Source organism: Schistocerca gregaria, chromosome 3 (genome assembly GCF_023897955.1).
Source record: "Schistocerca gregaria isolate iqSchGreg1 chromosome 3, iqSchGreg1.2, whole genome shotgun sequence".
Lineage (NCBI taxonomy): Eukaryota > Metazoa > Arthropoda > Insecta > Orthoptera > Acrididae > Schistocerca > Schistocerca gregaria.
Genome location: NC_064922.1, coordinates 872,569,200 through 872,581,733, shown reverse-complemented (window position 1 = coordinate 872,581,733; position 12,534 = coordinate 872,569,200). Strand labels below are relative to the sequence as shown.

Here is a 12,534-nt window from a genome sequence, read left to right as displayed (position 1 = left end):
ACTGATGACCCAAAGAGGTAATGTAACACGTAGACAACGTTAACAGAAGGAAACAAATGACGACAGAAGAGGGGGAAATTAATGTTCTTGCTGCTGTTGCAATTGATCCATTTGTTAGCTCTCACGTACTCGCACAAGGAAGGGGCATGAGTCAGACATGTGTCTACGCATTGTCCATCGACACAGGTTCTAACCTTAACACATTTCTTTCAATCAAGAGCTGCATGGGAACAATTATGAGGATCATGTTAACTTCTGTACATGGGCGTTAAGACAGGATACTCCAGATGTGTCACGTACCTTGTTAGTGATGAAGCTACATTCACCAATCACGGATAGGTAAACCTCCGTAACATGCACTATTGGTCTGTTGGATTCGTCAGCTAGAATGTCAGCATCCATGGAGTGTAAACGTGTGATATTGGATATAGAGCCATCAGCTCATAGGCCATTTTTTTCAAAGGCGTAACAATGAACGTGCCCAAGTATCGCAGCCTCCTAACGATCTTCTTCCACGGATGCTGGAAGACGTTCCCATGCAGTCTAGGAGCAGCCTATCGTCCCAACAAGACGGCTCCCCAATCCATAGAGCACGAAGTACTACCATGTTTTCGCGAACTGTTTCCAAATCTTTGAGTTGGACGCAGAGGACCTGTACGTTGGCAAACCCGTTCCCCGGATTTGAACCCTGTAGGCTTTTTCTTTGGGGAAAGTTGAAATACGCCGTCTAGGAGATATTACCTACACCGCTCGGACATCTCCGCTGAAATGCTAGCACGTCCGCAGCAGTCGTTCCATACCAGACTGGAATCGTGTACTGCCGCTGCCGGTGGTCATTTTGAACACAACCTGTGATGGTCAGTTGTCTCGTCCCTGGTCAGAATCCACATAACTGGTGTGTGCACTTGTGTTGGTCTTTAGTGTGTGTTACCACAGGTATTGCACAAGTGTCAGTGTGGAAACTTTTCAAAATACGACGTCTGGTAAACACTCGTACCAGAATAATGCAACTAATGGCACCGACATTCTAAATTACCCCACTTTTACCTGTTAAGATCAACAAACACTGTCCCATTTAAAAAAAATATATGTTTCCCCAAAAAAATACACTTTCTAAGTATTATTATTATTATCATCTTTTGTTGGCTTGAAATACGAGACCCTGACTACCAATATATTCTGTGAAAACAGCACGTCAATAGCACTTTCAATTTCCGCAGTATCTGCGGTGCAAGTTTTAGGAGCTCCACTCTGTATATAACGTTTTAATGCCTCGACGCGTCATTAGATAATTACATGTTTACAAACAAAGTAAATATTCTATGTCAGTCATGGGTGTATGTGTCTGCAGATACGTCATTTAATCTGTAGCTCATCATGTGTCAAATGCAGAAGGCAATGGAAACCACTGCATAAAAGACACATAACGAGTATCCACATGACACGTGGTCTGTAATTGAAAAAGTGTCATGACGATCTCTCCATTGGCGAAAGATTCCGGAATAGTCCCACATTCGGATCTCCGAGAGGGGACTGTCAAAAGGAAGGTGACAACGAGAAAAAGACTGAATACCCAACGAGAGGTAACGTTCTACGAGTCGAGGCGTGGAATGTCAGAAGTCTGAACGTGTTAGGGAACCTACAAAAGCTGAAAAGGGAAATGCAAAGGCTCAACCTAGATAGAGTTGGGGTCAGTGAAGTGAAATGGAAAGAAGACATGGATTTCTGTTCAGACGAGTACAGGGGAATATCAACAGCAACAGAAAATTGTAAACATGAGTAGGATTCGTTAGGAATAGGAAGGTGGGCAAAGGATGTGTTGGACAGCAAACCAAAACCAATAACGATAGTTCAGGTAGATATCCCGACGTCGCAAACTGAAAATGAAGAGTAGAGAAAGTATATGAGGATACTGAACGGATATTCAATAGGTAAAGTGAGATGAAAATCTAATAGTCATGAGGGACTGGAATGCCGTTGTGGGGGAAGGAGTAGAAGAAAAGGCTACAGGAGAATATGGACTTGACACTAGGAATAAGAGAGGAAAAAGGCTAACTGAAATCTGCAACAAATTTCAGCCATCAATAGCGAATACTCTATTCAAGAATCACAAGAGGTGGTATACTTGGAAAACGCCGTGTAGTATGGGAAGATTTCAGTTAGATTACATCATGGTCAGACAGAGATTCGAAATAAGATACTGGATTGTAAGGCTTACCCAGGAGCAGATATAGACTCAGATCACAATGTAGTAGTGATGAAGCGTAGGCTGAAGTTTAAGACTCAGTATATAGGAAAGCTAAAACAACCTTTCATGAAATTAAAAGCAAAGTTGATAAAATTAAGAGTGTAACGGGAACTCGACAGTTAAATGCAGAGTAGAGAACGGATGGGTAGAAAGAGTACAACAAAGGCCTCTATGAGGGAGAAGATTTGTCTGGTGTGATAGAAGAAGAAACAGGAGCCTGTGTAGAAGAGATAGGGGATCCAGAATTAGAATCAGAATTTAAAAGAGCTTTGGACGGCTTAAGATTAGTAAAAGCAGAAGGGATAGATAACAGTCCATCAGAATTTCTAAAATCATTGGGGGAAGTAGCAACAAAACGACTATTCACGTCGGTGTCTAGAATGTATGAGTCTGGCGATGAACCCACATCTTTCTTTCGCAAAAACATCACCCACACGACTCCGAAGACTGCAAGAGCTAACATGTGCCAGAATTATTGCACAATCAGTTTATCAGCTCATGTGTCCAAGCTGCCGACAAGAATAATATACAGACGGAAGGAAAAAAATTAGGATGTATTAGATGACGATCAGATTGGTTTCAGGAAAAGTAAAGTCACCAGAGAGGCAATTCTGACCTTGTAATTGACAATGGAACCAAGATTAAAGAAAAATCAAGATACGTTCATAGGATCTGTCGACCTGGAAAAAGCGTTCGTCAATGTCAAATGGTGAAACATCTTTAAAAATCTGAGAAAATAGGGGTAAGCTATAGGGAGAGATGGGTAATGTACAACATGTACAAGAGCCAAGAGGGAATAATATGAGTGGCCGACAAAGAATGAAGTGCTCGTATTAAAAAGGGTTTAAGACAGAGGTATATTCCTTCGCCCCTAATGTTCAATCTATACATCGAAGAAGCAACGTCGGAAATGAAAGAAAGGTTCAAGAATGGAATTAAAATTCAAGGTGAAAGGATATCAATGATAAGATTCGCGGATGATATTGCTATCCTCAATAAAAGTGAGGAAGAATTACAGGATCTGCCCAATGGAATGAGCAGTCTAAGAGTACAGTATGCAGACTGAGAGTAAGTCAAAGAAAGACGAAAGTAATGAGAAGTAGCAGAAATGAGAACAGCCAGAAAGTTATCAGGACTGATGGTCACGAAGTAGATGAAGGAACTGTGTGCAGCAAAATAAGCAAAGATAAACGCAGTAAGGAGGACATCGAAAGCAGACTAGCACTGGAAAAAGGGGCACTCCTGGCCAAGAGAATTCTACTGGTATCAAATATGGGTCTTAATTTGAGGAAGAAATTTCTGAAAATGTATGTTTGGAGTACAGCATTGTATGGTAGTGAAACAAGAGCTGTGGGGAAATTGAAACAGTAGAGAATCGAAGCATTTGAGATGTGCTGCTACAGACGAATGTTGAAAATTAGATGGACTGATACGGTAAGAAATAAAGAGGTTCTGCGCAGAGTCGGAGAGGAGGGGAAAGTATGGAAAACACTGACAAGAAGAAAAGACATCAGTGAATAACTTCCATGGCACTAGATAGAGCTGTAGAAGGTAAAAACGGTATAGGAAGACAGAGATTGGGATACATCCAGCAAATAACTGTGGACGTAGGTTGTAAGTGCTATTCTGAAATGAAGAGCAATTGTGGCGGGCGGCACCAAACCAATCAGAAGACTGATGACTAAAAAAAAAAAAAAACAGGTGTAAATGCTGACAGAGTGGATTATGTTCGAAGGCCACAATAGCTGAGAGCCTTACGCTAGTTAGCGCTATGATTTTTCGTAAATAAGTTTCTTTTGTTATTAGTAATTGATCTTGAATCTGATCACCCTGTTTCGGAAGTCTTGTGAGTCCCATTAAGACGGTGCTGGAAGGCTACTCAAAACAACGTCGGGACCGCTTCTCTCCAGCATTCTCCTCCAATAGAGCTGCTGAACCATACCTAAAGATCCCGAAGCCTCAGTTACATTACACTTCAGCAGATCTTGCCAGTGAGAATCTCAAAATACTAGTTATTAGTTGCCAGTGTATTCCCTGCAATGCCTCTCAAAGAATGCAGCAGCCCCCACAGATTACGAACTGAGGGTTAGTTGAAACCTGAAGTGGGAAGTAGGGAACTTTTCGACAACACTTGGAAAGTATACTGTAAAGATGGATTAGGCTCTCCAGGAGGACGACTGCTTATAGCTACAAGCAGAAGCATTGGATCTTGCGAGGTGCAAAATGATTCCGACTGCAAACTAATATGGGCAAAGGTAACTGGAGTTGCGTGTTTATGCCGACCGCCAGATACAGACACATTTACATCTGTATCTTACGTAGATACTCCGCAATCCACCTTATGGCGCGTGACGGAGGGTACCCCGTACCAATACTTGTCATTTCCTTTCCTGGTTCACTCGCAAGTAGAACGAGAGAAAACGACTGTCCGTATGCCTCCGTATCAGCCCTAATTTCTCGTATCTTATTTTCGTGCTCCTTATACGCAATGTATGTTGGGCGCAGTAGAATCGTTTGGGCCGAGCGGAGTAGCCGCACGGTCTAGATGTCGTGTCACGGTCCGCGCGGCTCCCCCCGTCGGAGGTTCGAGTCCTCCCTCGGGTTCCCGTAGCATCTCCGTAACATTTAAGTGTTGTTCGAAACTATCGGTAACAAATCTAGCAGCCCGCTTCTGAATTGCTTTGATGTCTTTCTTCAATCCGATCTGGTAACGATGTCAGACACTCGAGCTTTACTCGAGGACAGATCGCACTAGCATCCTACATGAGGTCTCCTTTACAGATGAGCCACACTTTCCCATAATTCTTCCAATAAACCGAAGTTCACTATTCACCTTCCATACCTTAATCCTCATATGCTCGTTGCATTTTGTATCGCTTTGCAAAGTTACACCCAGATTTTGAATCGACTTGACTGTGTCAAGCAGGACACTAGCAATACAGTATCCGAACATAACAGGTTTATTCTTCCTACTCATCAACATTAACTTTTCCCACACTTAGACCCAGCTGCCATTCATCACACCAACTAGAAATTTATTCTAAGTTATCTTCTACCCTCCTACACTCACTCAAGTCGACACCTTACTGTACACCACAGCATCTTCAGCAAACAACTGAATCCTAACTCTAGTACACACTAACTCTAGTACAGTATAAATAGTATATTACGGAAACTTACTTAGTATTGGTTTATCAGAAGTCTTTTTCATAGAAGCATAATACCATTGTATGTCCAGAAATGCCCACATTGCATGTGATTATTTTGAACTCTGACAATTTAGAATAACTGAATCACATCTATGTATTGATTGTTGTGATAGCAGCAAGGAACATATATATAAACATATAAGCATTCTTTATATACCTTGGTTACATTTTTTATGCATGCTTTTATATATGTTCCTTATTGCCGACACTACAGATAGAAAGATGTGATTCGGTTTCTGCACCACAAGTTGTGCAGTTGGTCACTTTCACCCTCTGAACTTACCACAAGCCTTTATCCTGTCTGTTATTCTCTATAACATGTTGTTAAAATACACAGTTTCAGCCATTTTCTCTGAACATTCCTCCGGTCTGCAATGACCATAGGCTAAGTGATAATAGTCTGCTATTTCGGTGATGTACTTGGAGTGCCAACACACCCACCAAGTGTAGCTATCATCATCTTTGGACATATACAAGATATTGTTGTACATCCTGTATCACTTTCTCAACTTTTCTCCGCCTTTATTCTTTTTGTTACACTTGGTCTTCACTATCTTCAAGCATTCGTCCTTGCTCTGATAACGACGCATATTTTTACAAATACTCTCTACCCTCTTTCGTCCTTCTACGTCTTGAAAGTAGTAAAACCTCAGAACACCTACAGATTCGTCTTCCACTATTCGCTGATCAGCTGCAGGTAAACGGGACAGTGCGTCCGCTGTTGTCTGTACCTTTTACATAACATACATCATGATTAAACTGCTGCAAATAAAAAGGCCATCTTGTCAGTCTTTCCTGCAGTAAACGACAATTTTTGAGATAAGAGAGCGCTTTATGCTCTTTGTGAATTAGTACTTTTCGCTCCCACAAGTAACCTTTAAATATCCTAAAACTATTGCGAGAGCTTTCTTCTCAGAAATCTTATAGTTTCGCTCACTTTTCGTCAGCGTCCGACTTGCGAACGCAATCGTCCGGCGTTCCTTGTTCTCTCCTTCTCCTACCTCCTGGAACAGTTCCACACCTAAACCATAATTTGACGAATCCGTTCCCATATGAAATGGTAACGAATGGTCAGGATGGTATAATATATTACTCTGTAACAACTCGCTCTTCAGTCTCTCAAGTGCGTCCTGACAATCGTTAGTCCACAAAAGCGGTGTATTCTTGAAGGTTCATATTAGCGTACACTCTGCTGCAGTGTGAAAATCTCATTCTGAGAACAGAAAAGTAAATTATCATTAAAAGTTAGCAGCAAAGGATCTGGGGCCTCCGAGAACAGATCCTTTCATTGAGAGAGTGACAAAATTGAGTAAACGTGACTATAAGTAAACATTTAACAAGGAAGTGTACATTCTGCACAAGTTGTTGTGTGGGTTTAGTGTAAGAATATCTGATTTTCAGCCCAGAAGTAACTTTGTGAACTAATACATCTGTTCAGATGTTGTACATTCGTTAAATTGGAAAAGGTGTGAAAACTCCCACTTACACAAAAATGCGAAATGGAGAGTTGTGAAAGCTTACATATTATTTCATTACTGCCCTAAACTATTCTTAATTATGTACAAAACAACAAAATTCCACAAAAAAATCTTTCTTTTGTCAGGTAAGTTATGCATGTTATTATTATTACTGGCAGTGGCTCTAGTATAAACTTGTTTGATAAACACAAGTGCTATACAGTGAAAACTATTAATTTCACACTTTCTAATTTATCTGAATCTAAAAGTTTGTGAACACCCAGCATGTATACTCTCAAGCCACTAGTGTCTAGTACAATTGCTTTTCCTACACAACAATTCTTAAACCCATGACTGGTGTTGTTGTCACGACCATCACATCTTATTTTTAATACTTTGAGATTGAACTGATTTTCATTTTCCAGCAAACATTTCCTTATGAATCTTTCAACCTCTGACCTATATCTTAATGAATGAGAGAAATCATCTAATACTGTCATGTATCTGTATATCCATTAAGTGTGGGAGATCTCTCTCTCTCTCTCTCTCTCTCTCTCTCTCTCTCTCTCTCTCTCTCTCCAACATATCAATATGTATTATTTGGAATGGTCTTGTTGCTCTTTCTCTCATGATGAAAAATGCCTTTCTTGTTAGCTTAACTCTCACACAAGCTTCACACACTTTCTCTGCTAAGCATGAACGATAAGGAAAACCATTACACATTTTCTTGGTCTTTGAACTTCAACTTATGGCTGGATAACCTTGCTCCTGATTTCTTGTTAATTTCTTACAATATATTTATGGCTTTATGTTACTTTAGAATGGATATTTTTCTTTACAAATTTGAACAGATTGTTTAACACAACTGTGCAATTTTTTTCAGTAATAACATTCATGGAAATCAGATTTTTGTTCAGTTGAGAAACATAGGTAAGGTCCTTCATAATACAGTTTTCACCCACAGAGTTTTCTCTTGCCACTATCTTCATTGAGCGATCTTGTTTGGCAACTTCAACAACATTGTCATAACCTCTCACATATTTTAACTTGTCTACTTCATTACACACAAGACCTGCGCATGCACTATAAGGAACCAAGACCATTTCTTCCTTCTCATTAAATTCTTCTGAATTTTTTTCTTTGTTGCAATCATATGCAATAAGTACACTGTTTTTTTTCTTACATTCTTTGCTGATGTCTTCTTTCTTGTTCTCTTCAGTGACAGCATCTTTCTTGTGCTCTTGAGTGATGTTTCCTTCAATGACTGGATCGTTTTTGATATGTTCTAATGGGAAAAATGCTATTTTTGTGTTGTCTTTGTTCTTAAAATAATATTCTTCTGTGGTTGTTCTTTTACAGAGAGGACAGGGCTTGAAAGGTCTCATTCTTTGTTCTGGAAGTTTTGTGTGTGTTGGCTACTCTTCTCTGTGATAATATTTTTTTCCATTTAGAACAGTGGTCTCTCTTCGTAGGCTTCTTGTTTTCTCTTGGGAAATGTCTATGTCCACCACAGTTGTTACACATCAGATCGATTCTTTTGTTTTTGTTAAAATGAACATCAAAGGTAACACTCTCTTCTTGATAGTTATTTTTCAGTCGTTTCTCTTCTGTTATGAGCACTGCAGCTTGACTGTCCACAGTCTTCTCACTACTTGATGACGAATGCTATGCTAGAGATAAAAGTTTGAATTCACCTGGAAAAACAGACAGTACCTTGCGTATGAGGATAGTGGAAAATCTCTTCTCACACAAGATGGTTCAATTGAAATGTTGTATTCTGTAGAGCTCTGACACTACTAGGTACCTCTCTAGTTTTGTCAAATTTGAAACTATGAAATTATTGAAGAAACCGCCGAGTTCTTTGAGAGGTATCTATTTTGTATGTCACTTTAAGTTTATCATGTATACCTATGGAAGTTTCACAACAAAACACACAGGACTTCACTTTATTGACATTTTTTTTGTTGTGTAACATTTTGCCTTGCTGACTTTTCTTCTTTTAAGAATAGAAATAATGTTGTCAGCTGCACAGTTTTTTTATTAAATTAACTTTTCGAAACTAGTCAAGAAATTAATTTAATTGTGCAATTGACAGTTGATTGTTTCTATTCTTAAAATGTGTTTCACAGCTGCTGATTGACAGCCTTGAATCAAATTCATTTTTTCTGTGACATTTTTCTTGTGATTCATTTCATGCACATCACACAGATCTTGATTAAAACTGTGTGCCAGCCTGAGACTTGTACTCGGCACCTTTGCCTTTTGCAGGCAAGTGCTCTTACCAACTGAACTACGTATGCACTTCCGACGACCAGTCCTCACAACTTTACTTTTATGTTGGCATTTAAAATACAATCAACATAGTCTATGTTTACACTGCACATGGATGCCAATCAGTGAACAACCAACTCCAGAAACAAAGAGCAATTTGCGGAAATGAGTAAACTCAAGTAGTAATGTCTACCAACATGGTCACATGAGTAGAACACAAATGACGCACTGAGATCCATAAAGTCTAAAGCACACTGCCATCAATCGCACATTTAAATGAGCATCAGAAAAATCAGTGATACAGTTTTTCGTAATTTTCGTATATACAATGTGAGCCTACAGCAGAGGTAAATGTGACTCACCAGAAGATCAACATATTTCTGAAGCATGAATAAATGCTAAAATTTCACAATGGATGGTGATGTGCTTTAGGCCCTTATGATCCTGAGTGCTTCAAGCGGACTACTGTATGATAAAGTGCATGCTTAATATACCACAACTCATTCAGAATCCCACAAGATAGGTTTACTGTCAGTACAACTTTATCATACACTGATGTCCAATGTAATTTTCTACAGTACATAGTGAGTGAGTTAACATATATGAGGAGTGTGCTATCATCTAGCAGGATTTATGCTCAGTGAACGGGGTGCAAAGTCTGCTGCAGTGCACTACCACCTGGTGACACTGATGTGAACTTCTAGTTGAGTGACAAGGGCTAGCTGTGCACATCATGAACTGTGCACGTAGTTTATGAAATCTGTTTGCATTTGGGCTGTAAGGCAATTGCATCACACGAGTTGCACATGCACAAAAGCTCCTTAAAATGTTCACAACTGAAGATGTGTTTGCAATGCAGATGCCAATTTTCACGGAGTCTAGAGGAGCTGCAGTGCAATATATTTAAGTGCTATATCTTTCAGATTGCAGCATCTATGTTATGTTTAACAACATTCAAAGAAAAGTAACTCTGCAAGTTGTCGAAGATGAGGGTGTTTACATGCTCTTTTGCTCTTATATAGCAGCCATCACTGGTCCTAGAATATAGTATTCCAACTCAATGGGGAAGAATAGCACCTAAATTTAACAATAATGAACAACGCACGAGCTATGATCTTTGCAGGAACTGAAGAAAGAACTATGGGGAAAAGACATGCTTAAAGCTACAAGTTAACCAATAGAAGTCCAACTACCATCCATGTGTCACACTTGTTGAAAAGTATTTTGCGAGAAGATCAGAACTGTCAAGACTTCAAACTTTTGGAGTTTTTACAAAAAATCTACACTATTTGAAGAAATTTGAAGACAGGAATAAATCACACATTTTTGGCTGGTTATATTCCATATGTCTACAGATTGTCTGATGCAGAAAGAAGTAGTATTGTATCAGTATGTCTTGTATGAGTGACAAAAGAAACTTCAAAGGAAACTCCCGTTACTAGTGAAGAATCAAATGACATTGCCTATAAAGTAAATTCAGGTTTCCTAAAAACAGAAGAACTTGTAGTCAGATCAGCGCATATCTAGAAACATAACTGAAGAAATGTACATAGCTGTACATGTTGGTGATGGAATAATTATAGGAAAAGTGTGGAGAAAATGGGAATCATGTTGAAGAAACTTGAGAAGAACTTTGAAACGTCTGTGCAATAAAATCCAGATATATACCAAGGGATACAAATAATTAGGACAGATGATGAATATTTCTGGAATAAGAATTGTATGAGAAGAAAATACTGTAAAAGTTCAATATAACTGACTGCATGGCTCCCCTAGCTCCAAAGCAGAAGGCAAGCAAAGAAAATCACAAGAATTAACACATCAAATTTCCTTATCATGAAGCCACAGGAAGTCTTCTTCATTTACGATGTAAAACTAGACAAGATCTTGTATTCACAGTCACTTATGGGAGCCACTTGACTGATGATCCAAAAAAAAGGAACCTCTTTCTGTAAGTCCACACACACACACACACACACACACACACACTCACTCACTCTGTAATATCCAGTCGCACTGGTCAGAATTCTCCAGCTTCTCAAGCCACTGTAGCACAATTCTGGCCAAGTGACATGGACAGTTGTTCTAATAGCTGATGCCATTGCTGTCAGGCATGGTGACTTCATAGATTCCTCCCATGTGCATCTTGTCAACAGCATCTTTCATGGAGGTGAATACACCTCTGGCTTTGTTCATGCTTTGAATAGAGTCATACTGAAGTGACCATTTCTCATTGACAGAACTGCCGGAGCTATGCCACCTCTTTGCCTGCACCCTTGGTGGGGTCCCGCCATGCCCTCAGTACAGGCCTGGCTTTGATAGACTGACCTAATAACCAATTGGTGGAGAATGTTTCCCACATGTTCACCAATTCCCTGCATGTGGGATAATGGAGGTGCTTTTACTCCAACTGCTCCTTGCCGTTGGCTTTATTACACGTTGTTCTTTTCTAAATTCTATTGTCTCTAAACATATAATGTACTTTACACAGTTAGAACTCTAGATTCCTGCATAATTTGTAACATATGGCTTCATGGTTAATATGCACAGTGTACAAGTGTTCTGCTTGGGAGGGATGTCAGTAAGCTTATTACACTCTTTCACATCAAGAAAGAGTAGTACATCCTTTACGCTTTGTTTTGAAGTACATGATAAACTGTAAGTCCTTTAACAACCTAAGTAAATCAGTTCAAAGTTCTTTTCAATTTCCACAGGAAGTTGGATGTGACAGTGCAGTTGGATACAGAGGTGGTGGAAGCAGTGCAGTTCCTCTTCAGGTTGCATTCAAAACTTTTATAAGAAAATGAGATTCATCAGATGTAATGTAAGTTAATGAAACTAACAGTAACTGTAAAATATTTTCTGGTTTGAAGCAGAAGCTTATGTAAGGCCTGTCTAGTGAGACAGAAAGATGAAAAAATAGTGCAAATACACAGCAATTCTATCACTTTCTCAGCTGTGCTATAGTCTCTTATAGTTAAAAAAGGTTACCTCCACAGCTGAGATTTTAGATTGACAATAGAAGGGAGGCTGCTGACCGGAAGTGAGCTAGTTTGATTCCTGGTGTAGAGTGATATTCCAGTCAAAGATATGGCCAGCAATAAAAGAAGAAATGGTAGTAAATGGTTTCTGATCACCCGCCCATGAGGTGATGTCCTACATTACTCTCTCGATCTTTTAGGAAAGTAGGGTGTTAATCACTATTGACAAATCTGTCCTTCAAATGGATACCTAGTAGGCCACTCTTTTGGTTTTACTTGCAAGAGGAGTTTCACCCTCATCCTTCCTTCAGAATAAAAAATGCTCTATACCAACTAATCACAATCTTTTCCAGCTGCACTAATTCTTT

At 39.4% G+C, this 12,534-nt stretch overlaps 1 long non-coding RNA gene across 2 annotated transcripts in view; it reads left to right on the top strand.

Moving 5' to 3' along the window:
• LOC126354934 (uncharacterized) overlaps window positions 1-12,534 on the top strand; it is a 74,299-nt gene that overhangs the window by 50,994 nt on the left and 10,771 nt on the right. For both annotated transcript variants that reach the window (XR_007565407.1, XR_007565406.1), the window contains one exon: window positions 11,900-12,009. This is a non-coding gene — a long non-coding RNA (uncharacterized LOC126354934). The remainder of the gene's footprint in view (window positions 1-11,899; window positions 12,010-12,534) is intronic.